Source organism: Rhinoraja longicauda, chromosome 1, assembly GCF_053455715.1.
Source record: "Rhinoraja longicauda isolate Sanriku21f chromosome 1, sRhiLon1.1, whole genome shotgun sequence".
Classification (NCBI taxonomy): Eukaryota; Metazoa; Chordata; class Chondrichthyes; order Rajiformes; family Arhynchobatidae; genus Rhinoraja; species Rhinoraja longicauda.
This window is the reverse complement of record NC_135953.1, coordinates 110,334,778-110,346,788: the sequence shown is the minus strand read 5'-3', so window position 1 is coordinate 110,346,788 and position 12,011 is coordinate 110,334,778. Positions and strand designations below refer to the sequence as shown.

At 43.3% G+C, this 12,011-nt stretch overlaps 1 pseudogene; it reads left to right on the top strand.

The window, feature by feature from the left end:
• The first annotated feature begins 6,606 nt into the window (after positions 1 to 6,606).
• Positions 6,607 to 12,011, top strand: part of LOC144592617 (uncharacterized) — a 45,174-nt pseudogene continuing 39,769 nt past the window's right edge.

The window sequence follows — 12,011 nt, the reverse complement described above, 5'->3', positions numbered from 1 at the left end:
GGTAGGCTAGCCAATTGGATTCAAAATTGGCTTGGAGGGAAGAGTCAAAAAGTAGTTATGCGGTATGTTTTTCCCGATTGGAGGTCTCTGACCAGTGGTGTGCCCAAGGTCAGTGCTGGGCCCACTGGGGTTTAATATACACATTAATGATTTGGATAATATTGATAGTAAATTTGCAGACGACAGCAAAACAGACAGTGAGGATGGTTATCATAGAAACTAATTTTTAAAATCCTAGATGAAATAATCCATTCACACTCCCTAACTCGTCTGACACATGAGAAGTGGGTATTTGGCAAAGAAATACAAAATGCAAAACATATTTCTGGAACCCACGATCCCAAGTTATTCAGAAAGCAGATGCAGTGCAAGAGGAATACTGGTATCAGAAATTGAATTTTACTCCAGTTCACATCTAATGTGAACTAGCCTCCGAGCATTTCATATAATCCCGAGGGTAACAACATCATAGCTTTGTTGGCATGGCAAAGTCATCAGAGAAAAGATTTTAATAAAGGGGAAAGTTCAAAAGGATCAACACAAAAACGAAAGTGGACAATTTCAGTGGCTAGGAGATCATAAAATTCATCATGTTGGATGCTCTTTCATTATTATGTTCTCACCTCTCAGAGAAATGTCTTTCTGCAGGGCCTATCGAAATCGGTGGGAATAATTGGTGGAACAGCATTTAAAATATGTATATTTTATATTTTCGAGTATGGTAGGTTTGAATCTATCTACAGTCTCCTGTGGCCTAATAAAGAGGGAAAAAAATAATGAATTCCCTGATGTTCCCTGACTGTGTGGGGGTTGATAAAAGAACTAAAGAGTACGTTTTTATTTTCAGCTCTTCTGTGCATCAGGATTCCGCAGTCAGAATATTGAATATGGAAATTTAACAAAGGATTTTAAAAAAAATAATTAGCAAACTGTTCCTCTTTCTATTTGGGATTAGGTGAACCCATCAAGCTGTACCTCGACTTTTTTTTAAATGCTTTGATATGCAAATATTATTATATGGCCCATTAGTGTAGTTTGGAAAGTAAAACATTGTCTGAATTCAAGGTGATCTGAAGGTTTATCATGACATTGAGCACTTTTTGAATTGAACAATTGCATGAGGTCTTAGTTTGCAATTCAGCTTGAAAAGTTTATTAAAATACTTTGTCAGTGTTGCACCTGTAATTTAACATACCAAGAATATCTACTAAATTAACACAGACATTCAAAGCTACCTAAGACGTTCATGGCTGAATTCATTCCATTTAATGTATTTTATGAAACTGAAGAGCAAATTAAAAATTAGAACTTCTGACATTTAAAAATGAACTCCTCTTCCGCTCTATCCGTATGGATTACTATCCATGTTATATCCTTATTCCTTTCTTTCTTTGTTGATTATCTGCCATTTTATAAGTTTAATTAAAATTTAGAAATCATTGGAAACATCAGTGAGTAAATTCTTAATTCCTCAGTCTCGCATTTTCTGAATTATTTTACTTTGGGTGTGTGATTATCCCTGAGTGTATGACCTTTCTGAGGGAACGTCATCAAACTGAAATATTAATTTTGTTTTGTCTCCACTGATTCTTCTTGACTTGCCAAGCACTTCTCGCATTTTCTGTTTCTAGAGAGTCAAGAGAGAGAGTCCCAGACAGAACAACAATTTTTTTTATTTGCAGCAGCACAACAGAATATGTAAAGATAGTACTCTGTAAACAATATTAAAAACAAGCAATGTAAAATTCTGATTAAATAGGAAGTACGCGGGTCAAAGTCTTGCATCCAATCCCGTTGGTTTTATGCCAGATTTTGTTGGTTCAGGTCCTCCCAACTGAGAATTCTGTTGTGTGCATCCCGCGCTCTCACGTATCTGTCCTTACTCAATCCACGTATCTGTCCTTACTCGTGGTGAAGCCTCGCGAGTCGACCCATGGTCGACGGTCGATGAGAGCGCAGGGGAACCACCATGAGAGAGAGGGAAGGACAATGGAGGACCTGGCATGGGGGACCACCGTGAGGGGGGGGGAACAATGGGCAATGGGGAGGGAGGAAGGACAAAGAACAATGGACAATGGGGAGGGGGGAGAACAATGGACAATGGGGTCCTGCAGTGGGGGAACCGGGAGATGGGGGAGAACAAAAGGAGGAGCTGGCGTGCTTTGTAACTCTGTCAGGACCGTCGGTGGCCACTATTTTTTATACATTGGGTATGCAAGCAAAGAATTTCACTGTGCCTAGTCACATGTGACAGTAAAGTATTCCATTCCATTTCATTCCATTCCATTTCAGATGTCCTTCCAGCCAAAATATCCCCAGATCTCAATGTGAGGGGACCCACCACCAGAAGGCAGGAAACCATTGACCTCCAGCTAAACCCCACATATAAACTGAAATGTAAGCTGATACTTAACAGCATAAATACATATGTAATGATGTGAGACACAAGAGACTGCAGAAGCCGAAACCCTGAGCAAAATACAAGCTGCTGGGGGAGTACAACATGACAGCAGCATCCACCGAGGGAAATGGAAGATGACGTTTCGGGTTGGGACACTTGGGACAGCACAGTGGTGCAGCAGTAGAGTTGCTGCCTTACAACGCCAGAGAGCTGGGGTTCGATCCCGACTACAGATACTGTCTGTACGGAGTTTGCACATTCTCTCTGTGACCGCGTGTGTTTTCTCCGGGTGCTCTGGTTTCGAACCACATTCCAAAGACATGCACATATGTAGGTTAATTGGTTTCCATCCAAATAAAAACTTCTCCAGTGTGCAGCATAGAACTAGTTTACAGGTGATTGCTGGTTGACACGGATTGGGTAGACCGAAAGGTCTGTTTCCACGCTCTATGTCTAAACTAAACTAAACTTCTTCAGACTAATGAAAAAGAGTCCCAACCCCAAATTTCTGTCCAGGGACCCCGACAGGCCTTTCAGGTTATGCAGAGGTTCACTTGCACTTCCTTCAACCTCGTCTACTGTATCTGTTGTTCAAGATGTGGACTCTCATACATCGGCGAGACCAAATGTAGACTGGGCGATCGTTTCGCTGAACTCCTTCGCTCTGTCCGCCTGAACCTGCCCGATCTCCCGGTTGCTAAACAATTTAATTCTCCTTCCCATTCCCACATAGACCTTTCTGTCCTCGGTCTCCTCCATTTGTCAAAGTGAGGCTAAATGCAAATTGGAGGAACAGCATCTCATATTTTGCTTGGGAAGCTTACAACCCAGTGGTATGAATGTTGATTTCTCTAACTTCAGGTAGCATTGGCATTCCCTCTCTCTCTATCCCTCCCCCGCCCAAATTGCACTAGCTTCTAATTTTCACCCAACAAACAGCTAACAATGGCTTGTTTCCTTTATCATCGTTACTTTTTGCATATCTTTCATGCATTGTTCTTTATCTCTCTCTACATCATTGCCTATATCTCTCATTTCCCTTATCCCGAACCAGTCTGAAGAAGGGTCTTGACTCGAAACACCACCATTCCTTCTCTCCAGAGATGCTGCCTGTCCCGCTTAATTACTCCAGCATTATGTGTCTTCCTGCAATTCCTTCCTAAACACCATCAGTCCAATTCTCTCTGTAGATGCTGCCTGACCCATTGACTTGTTCCAGCCATTTGTTTTCTTTCTTTAATGATATGAGTTTGATTTCTTCAACATCACTCCGTCAATCTGACCCAATAATTCTTATAGTGGAATAAACTTCATGTATTAATATTAATTATTGTTATTATTATTAATATGAATAAATACTTGGAATTCTTTAAAAATCCAATTTATAATGTTTATTTTATATTTCTTATCTTTTTGTTTAATCCAATATTTTCTTCCCAGTTATATTTCACTTCCTGTGCTTCATTTGACTGTAATACACTTTATTTCTTTCTCTGTCATGCGATTTGCTGCTGTCTCTATCCTTCAAGCGGATTTGTGAAGGATCCCATCATTCACCAGAAGTCTCATGTGTCTTTGTTCTTCTCGCCAGCTTACTGCTCCATCACAATACCAGTAAGTTGCAGCCCTTTTTTTCCACATGCTGATGCATGTGGAAATAGTCAAAGTGCTGGAGCACACTGCAAGTCACCCCCCATCCACCACAGTAACAATCATTAATCATTGAGTGTAATTATCTTCTTTCATAAATAACATGGAGTGCACTGGCACTAACACTCGGTGCCCACATTAACAGCCACAGCTGACCAGCAGTGAATTAAATCACCTTATTAGATTCATAATATATCAATCAAAGTGCTTAATGCTTTAGTGGGAGTAATTAAAATAAATTAATGCAATTAAAAGTGTTGAAATCACATTTTTTAAACTGCAGTAACTTTGTTCTATCAGTTTGATTTGTACATAAAACTGAATAAGATTATATCAAAACAAATTTATAGGCATAAGATCTAACAGTAAGGATTATCGCATTTCACAAATTTCCAGTGCATGGCCAAGGACAAAATGCTGCCTGACCCGTTGAGTTACTCCAGCCTTTTGTGTCTATCTTTGGTGTAAACTGGCATCTGCAGTTCCTTCCTAGACAAAATAAGTCTTAACAGTAATGTGAAATTAATTTGCTTGGCAGTCCCAGTTGCACTGCTCCCAATTAGCTTGTCCTTTGAAGTGGATAAAATCAGCCATCATCATCAATGATTACTCAGTGTCAAGTGTGATTGCCCTCCTGGTGAGTTATTTCTGTAAGATGGCAGAAGAGCCTGCACCTGGAGCCACAGACTGTGAAGTGTTGCAGGTAACATGTCCCTCCAGGTGGATGCTTGTGTGTGACATCCTTTGACGTGGGAGATTGGTGCATGGACAGCCACTGTAGAGTCCTTGGCAGAGACAGAAGCCAGGGTCGGAAGCCTTCATCAGGACACTGAAAATCCTTTTTTCCTCCTTTTGCAAATCCTTTTAAGACTATCTAAACATTCCTCAAAGTGTTTTAAGGGCCTGTCTCACTTAGGCGATTTTAAGGCGACTGCTGGCGACTAGGCTGTCGCCGAATGTTCTCCAGGGTGCCGCAGGCATGATCGTGAGGAGTCTTCCAAGAATCGTAGTGGATCTTAGCACGTCGCTGAAACATTTTCCAGATACAAATTTCTCGGTGACAGCTGGCTTGTCGCCAGGTATCATAGCTTATTGCGGGCGCTGTCGCATGCTGTCCCCAGGTTTGCTAGGTTGTTGCAGATGCATTTAGAAGCACGTAATATTAAATTAAGTAAAGTCATTTGAAGATACCATAAAATACTTGTGTTTAACCAATTTATTTGCCGTCAGGACATTTGACAGGTAGATTGGCGCTTGGGAATTTCTCAATGTTTATGGCCATCAGCGATTACTTTTAAAGTAGGCTCCCAACCCAGATATGCAACCCAGAAACCAGATATGCATCTCCTCTGCATTTTCAAAGAATGCCCACACTCCACACAAAAATCCATTTAACCACGTTTAAAATTAAATTTCTTAATACTGCTTTTAGTAAACTGGAAGTAAATCCAGTTTATGCCTTGTTACCATGAAGCTTGGTTTTCAAGTAACCCGGGCAAGATGTTATATTTCAAAACTCTCAAGAAATTACAGAATTGTCAGTGATTTCAGCGAAAATTATGACGCCGGAGAAGCATTGATAAGCGTAGGAATTTTGCGATGTTTCCGATGACAGTGTAATCTCTTAGCCAGGTGCTAGTTTCACAAAAAAAGTGACTTGTATCGACCTGTCTCGGCATTGCCGAGGTCATTGTCGTAGGGTAAAATAAAATCTCGGCGATCTGCTACGACTTTGACAGTCACCGGCAGTCGCCTAAAAAATCGCCTAAGTGGGACAGGCCCTTTACTGGTGCATTAAGAGTTAATTCTTATCATTCACCTAACGTACCTCCTTCCTTCTTCCAAGTATACTATGCCCTTCACTGGACACTTAAACCTATAACAATTAAAACCGTCTTAATCCATGCAGAGAGCAGTGTGAGTGTACATGATGAGAATATTCACTGCTTTAGCTGCATGCACTCTGTGACCAATTTGCTTCAACATCATTAAATTATTAGCCAAAGATAAACCAGGTCATTGTTTCTAATTTAAAAGATGCCGTATTGCACAGCTTAGACTAAAAGCCCAGAGGAGCAATCTTAGCTGCTTTGTCAATGATCTCCTTTCATTATACTATCAGAACACGTGGACCTGTTTGTTGATGATTAAACAATGTCCATTTTCCTTTGCAAATCCTTTCAAGATGACCTAAATGTCACCGAGGCTTGGGCAGAAATATGGTGAGATGTTTGCTCTGACAAGTGTTAGGCAATGTTCATCCCCAACAAGAAGGTTGTAATAATTTTACCTGATCACTCACTGGGGTTTTAATTGCTATTTTCCTCACCATCCTGCTTGTTATCTAGAAAATAATTGAACCAACTACACAAATGTAATCGTCACATTCTGCACGAAGTGTCTTATCTCCTGAACAGTCCATCTACCGTTCTTTTTGTAAACCAGCATCTGCCGTTCCTTGTTTCCATACCACTTGGATATCCTCTTTATCCATTTTTGTTATACTGCAAAACATGCTGCATCAATTTGCTGAATCTTTGAGAGCATCACTCGTGATGCGCGCCTTGGCCGACCTACGAAACATCCTAAGGAAAAGGCTTATGACCCTCCACAGAGCAGAGTGGCACAGGAGAAGAGGAAGAGAGAGAGCCAGGAAACTAGCTGCATTCATTGCCAATCCCTTTGGCTTCACTAGGCGATTACTTCACCAGGGACAAGCGCAGTGGCCGCCTCATGTGCTCAACAAATGAAGTCAATCTCTTCCTCCATGACACCCTGAGCGATCTGATGAGGGAACAGGAGCTCGAGCCCAACAAAGCTCTCATCAGCCCAGCCCCCCCAACAACACTGTTCAATCTGAGGGAGCCGAGTCTGAAGGAAGTTGAGGAGGTCATCAAGTCGGCACACTCAGCCTCTGCACCAGACCCTAGTGGCGTACCATACATAGTGTACAAGCGCTGCCCAGAGCTCCTTCCACACTTATGGAAGATCTTGAGGGTGGTATGGCGAAGGGGGAGAGTTGCTGACCAGTGGAGGTGCGCTGAAGGAGTTTGGATCCCGAAAGAGGAAAACTCAAAGAACATCAATCAGTTTCGGTCAATCTCGCTGCTGAACGTGGAAGGGAAGGTGTTTTTCAGCATTGTCTCCCAAAGATTAACTGAGTTTCTCCTCAAAAACAGGTACATCGACCCCTCAGTGCAGAAGGATGCGTTTCCTGGAGTTCCCGGCTGCTTGGAGCACACTGGAGTAGTCACGCAGCTCATCAGAGAAGCCCATGAAAACAGAGGCGACCTAGTTGTCCTGTGGTTAGATCTTGCCAATGCCTATGGGTCCATGCCGCACAGACTGGTTGAACTTGCACTACACCGCTACCATGTTCCCAGTAAGATCAAGGTCCTGATCCTGGATTATTACCATAATTTCAGTCTGAGAGTGACTTCTGGGTCAGAAACATCAGACTGGCATGGGCTTGGAAAAGGAATAATAACAGGCTGCACCATTTCTGTTATTCTTTTTGCTCTTGCCATGAACATGGTGGCCAAGTCAGCCGAGGTGGAATGCATAGGCCCCCTAACCAAGTCTGGTGTACGACAGCCCCCAATAAGAGCTTTTATGGCCGACCTTACCATCACCACAACATCGGTCCCAGGGAGTAGGTGGATCCTACAAGGTCTTTAGAAACTTATCACCTGGGCAAGGATGAGTTTCAAGCCGACCAAGTCAAGGTCCATGGTGCTGAAGAGGTGGAAGGTGACTGACAAATTCCACTTCTTATTATCAGGAACTACCATTCCCTCCATCACTAAGAAACCTGTCAAGAGTTTGAGGAAGCTTTTTGACGCAACTCTGAGAGACTCTGCCGTCATTAAAAAGTCCATCGAAGACCTTGAAGCTTGGTTCACCGAAGTCGACAAGTCAGGCCTGCCTGGCAGATTCAAGGCCTGGATCTATCAGCATTCCATCCTGCCCCGTGTCCTGTGGCCTCTGCTGGTTTACGCTGTTCCATTGACCACAGTTGAGTCCCTCAAAAGGAAGATCAGTGGCCTTCTTCGCAAGTGGCTTGGCCTTCCCCGCAGCCTCAACAGTGCAACACTGTACGGGACCAGTAACATCTTGCAGCTCCCTTTCAGTGGTCTCACAGAAGAGTTTATGGTGGCGCGAACAAGAGAAGCCCTACAGTACAGGGACTCCAGGGACCAAAAGGTGTCATCGGCTGGCATCGAGGTGAGAACAGGGAGAAAATGGAGGGCGGAAAAAGCAGTGGAGGAGGCAGAGTCACGCCTAAGGCAAAAGGCATTGGTGGGAGTCATGACAACTGGCAGAGTGGGCTTGGGATACTTCCCTAAGACCCAGGTTGGCAAGGCCCAGGGCAAGGAGAGACACCATCTAATCCAGGAAGAGGTCCGAGCAGGTGTGGAGGAAGAGCGTGTGAGCAGGACGGTGGGGCCTAGGCAGCAGGGGAGCGTGGACAAGGTGGGAGAGCATACCGCAGCGCAGGATTACCTGGTCAAACATCATGCAGGCAGACTTCCAGTGCGTCCAGTTCCTTGTCCAAGCTGTCTACGATGCTCTACCAAGCCCAGCAAACCTCCACATCTGGGGCAAGAGCGTGACACCTTCCTGCCCACTTTGCTCTGGAAGAGGATCATTAGAACATCTCCTTAGCAGCTGCCCAAAGTCCCTTGGCGAAGGTCGCTATCGGTGGCGCCATGACCAGGTGCTTAAGGTAGTTGCTGAGAGCATAGCCACTGCCATCAGTAACAGCAAACACCACCATGCCCCGAAGACATCAATCACTTTTGTCAAAGCTGGAGAGAAGCCTCGACCACAACCAAAAACAAGAGCGGGGCTCCTCGACACGGCCACTGACTGGCAGCTGCACGTCGATCTGGGCAAACAGCTGAAATTTCCACAGCACATCACAGCAACATCACTCCGGACAGACATGATCATCACCTCCGAAGTGACAAAGCTGATCGTTCTGGAGCTGACAGTGCCCTGGGAAGAGCATATTGAAGAAGCTAATGAGAGGAAATGCGCAAAGTGCCAGGAACTGGTGGAGATGTGCCAGGACAGGCTGGAAGACACGCTATGAACCCATAGAGGTGGGCTGCAGAGGCTTTGCAGGACGCTCACTCTGCAAAGTCCTCAACCAATTGGGCATTACGGGGCTGGCAAAGAAGAGGGCCATTCAATCCGCAAGCGAAGCTGCAGAGAAAGCCACTAGATGGCTTGGATTAAGAGGGCTGATCCGTGGGCAGTTACTGCTGGGACGCAAGTCGGGGCCTGATCCGCCCCGGCTGGGTCGCCTGGGTGAGGGTGTCTGATGTTGTGAGCCCAGAAACACCCAATGACCCCAGGTCACATCACTGAGGATGCGTCCCAGCACATCCAGAAGATGTATCTTTCACATAATTCCATTCTTCATCACTTTGAAGAACAAAGGTAATAAGTATATCGTAATCCCTAACCTTGCTCAGTCTCTACCACAGTTCCCCCAAACTCCCCTTTTCCCTTCCACCTCCCTTGGCATCCATCACCTTCAAGTATCACTACTAATAACCTATATCCCGACTTGCAAGTATATTGTAATCCCTTCATTGTCATGATGTAATCATAGAAACATAGAAACATAGAAAATAGGTGCAGGAGTAGGCCATTCGGCCCTTCGAGCCTGCACCGCCATTCAATATGATCATGGCTGATCATCCAGCTCAGTAACCTGTACTTGCCTTCTCTCCATACCCCCTGATCCCTTTAGCAAAAAGGGCCACATCTAACTCCCTCTTAAATATAGCCAATGAACTGGCCTCAACTACCTTCTGTGGCAGAGAATTCCACAGACTCACCACTCTCTGTGTGAAGAAATGTTTTCTCATCTCGGTCCTAAAAGACTTCCCCCTTATCCTTAAGCTGTGACCCCTGGTTCTGGATTCCCCCAACATCGGGAACAATCTTCCCGCATCTAGCCTCTCCAACCCCTTAAGAATTTTATATGTTTCTATAAGATCCCCCCTCAGTCTTCTAAATTCCAGCGAGTACAAGCCCAGTCTATCCAGTCTTTCCTTATATGAAAGTCCCGCCATCCCAGGGCTCAATCTGGTGAACCTTCTCTGTACTCCCTCTAAGGCAAGAACGTCTTTCCTCAGGTTAGGAGACCAAAACTGCACACAATACTCCAGGTGTGGTCTCACCAAGGCCCTGTACAACTGCAGCAGAACCTCCCTGCTCCTAAACTCAAATCCTCTTGCTATGAATGCCAACATACCATTCGCTTTCTTCACTGCCTGCTGCACCTGCATGCTTGCTTTTAATGACTGGTGCACCATGACACCCAGGTCACGTTGCATCTCCCTTTCTCCCAATCGGTCACCATTCAGGTAATACTCTGCTTTCCTGTTCTTGCCGCCAAAGTGGATAACCTCACATTTATGCTGGAACTCCCCATTTTACTTTCAGAGTACCTTCACCAAATGGACCATTACTGCTCAAGAGAACTGCTCACCAATAGCATTTCAAGGTTAACAGGGAATGGATTTGGGAATGGGAATGCAATGATCGAAATTCAAATAAAAACAGAATAATGTAAAAATATGTTTCTTTTTTAAAACTGTAAATAGAGGCAAAATGGAAAGAGAGGCAACATTTTGGGTTGGGACGCCTCTTCAGTCTGAGAAAGACACCAACTTCTCCAGAAATGCTGCCTGATCCATTGAATTACAGTAAAAGGTATTTCACTCATAGATTCAGTGGAGGAAATCGACCTTCAACTATAATGAAAACAGACGAGTCACAAATTAAATTGCATATAATTTTCTTTTCAAGTCAATGGAAAAGTTCTTGGTGAGAAAAACTAAGTGTTGGTCCACAGTGAAACTGTTTCATGCTACTGCTGTAAACCAATGCCACACCCTAAGGGCGTTAGGTTCTCAGTAAATGACATAAAAAAATTAGACTTTCCAGTTCTCATTTTTATTTGTAATAAAAAAAGTCAATATGAATGCCTGAAGTAATATTTTGATTTTTATACCAGAATGCCAGGGTCAAAATAAGGTTTTAATTCATAAATATTAAATTGGGCTTCTTGTCACTTTCTATAGACTATGAATATATTACTTATAAAAAGTTATTGCAAACCACCATTTTCACAATCTTTCCAAATTTAAATGCATTATTAAACTGTCTGTGGCTCAGAAAGTTCCGTGAATAGAGACACTCTTTTGCTCATACAAGATTCTATTCCATTTTAACTGCATATTATTTCATTCTGTTATTAGGCATAAAATCCATGAACATATCACATCTGTCCTAGCACTAAAAGAAAGTAATTTACTTTTGTAGTTACTGCTTACAGTTATGCTACGTGTTCCATCTTCAAATAGATAAAGTAACAGGATGCATATAAGGAAGATCTACACAATTATTTTCCGTTGAAGATATTATAATCCAGGGAGGTACCAGCAGAGAAAAATCACAGATTTGCAGATTCATTTCATGTCAAACTGTAGCATAATTGGGGAAGATGCTCTGAAGAAGGGTCTCGAGCTGAAACGTCACCCATTCCTTCTCCCCAGAGCAAACAGGAAAACCAACCTCTCCATGAAGATAACAGGGAAAGCCATATCCCATGTGTGGAAACTGAAAAGACAGAAAAAAATAACAGGATAGGAAACTTTTCTTTTTAATCATGCAAGGAAATTCACTTTCATGCCAAATCCATTTGGGATCCTGAAAAACAAATTTCAGGGAAAATTCCAATTCTGCTTTTTCATCCTGTCTAGCAAACATTGATCCTAAAACAAGTGCAATTATTAAAAGGGGAGAGACTTGGTCGCATTGGTGTGCAGGGTGATCTGGATGCCTGAATGCACAATAAAATAACCAGCAGGTCCAGCAAGCAAATTGAAAAGCAAAAGGTAATCTGTTTGACTTTAATGAGATGTTGATCAAAACTCAACTC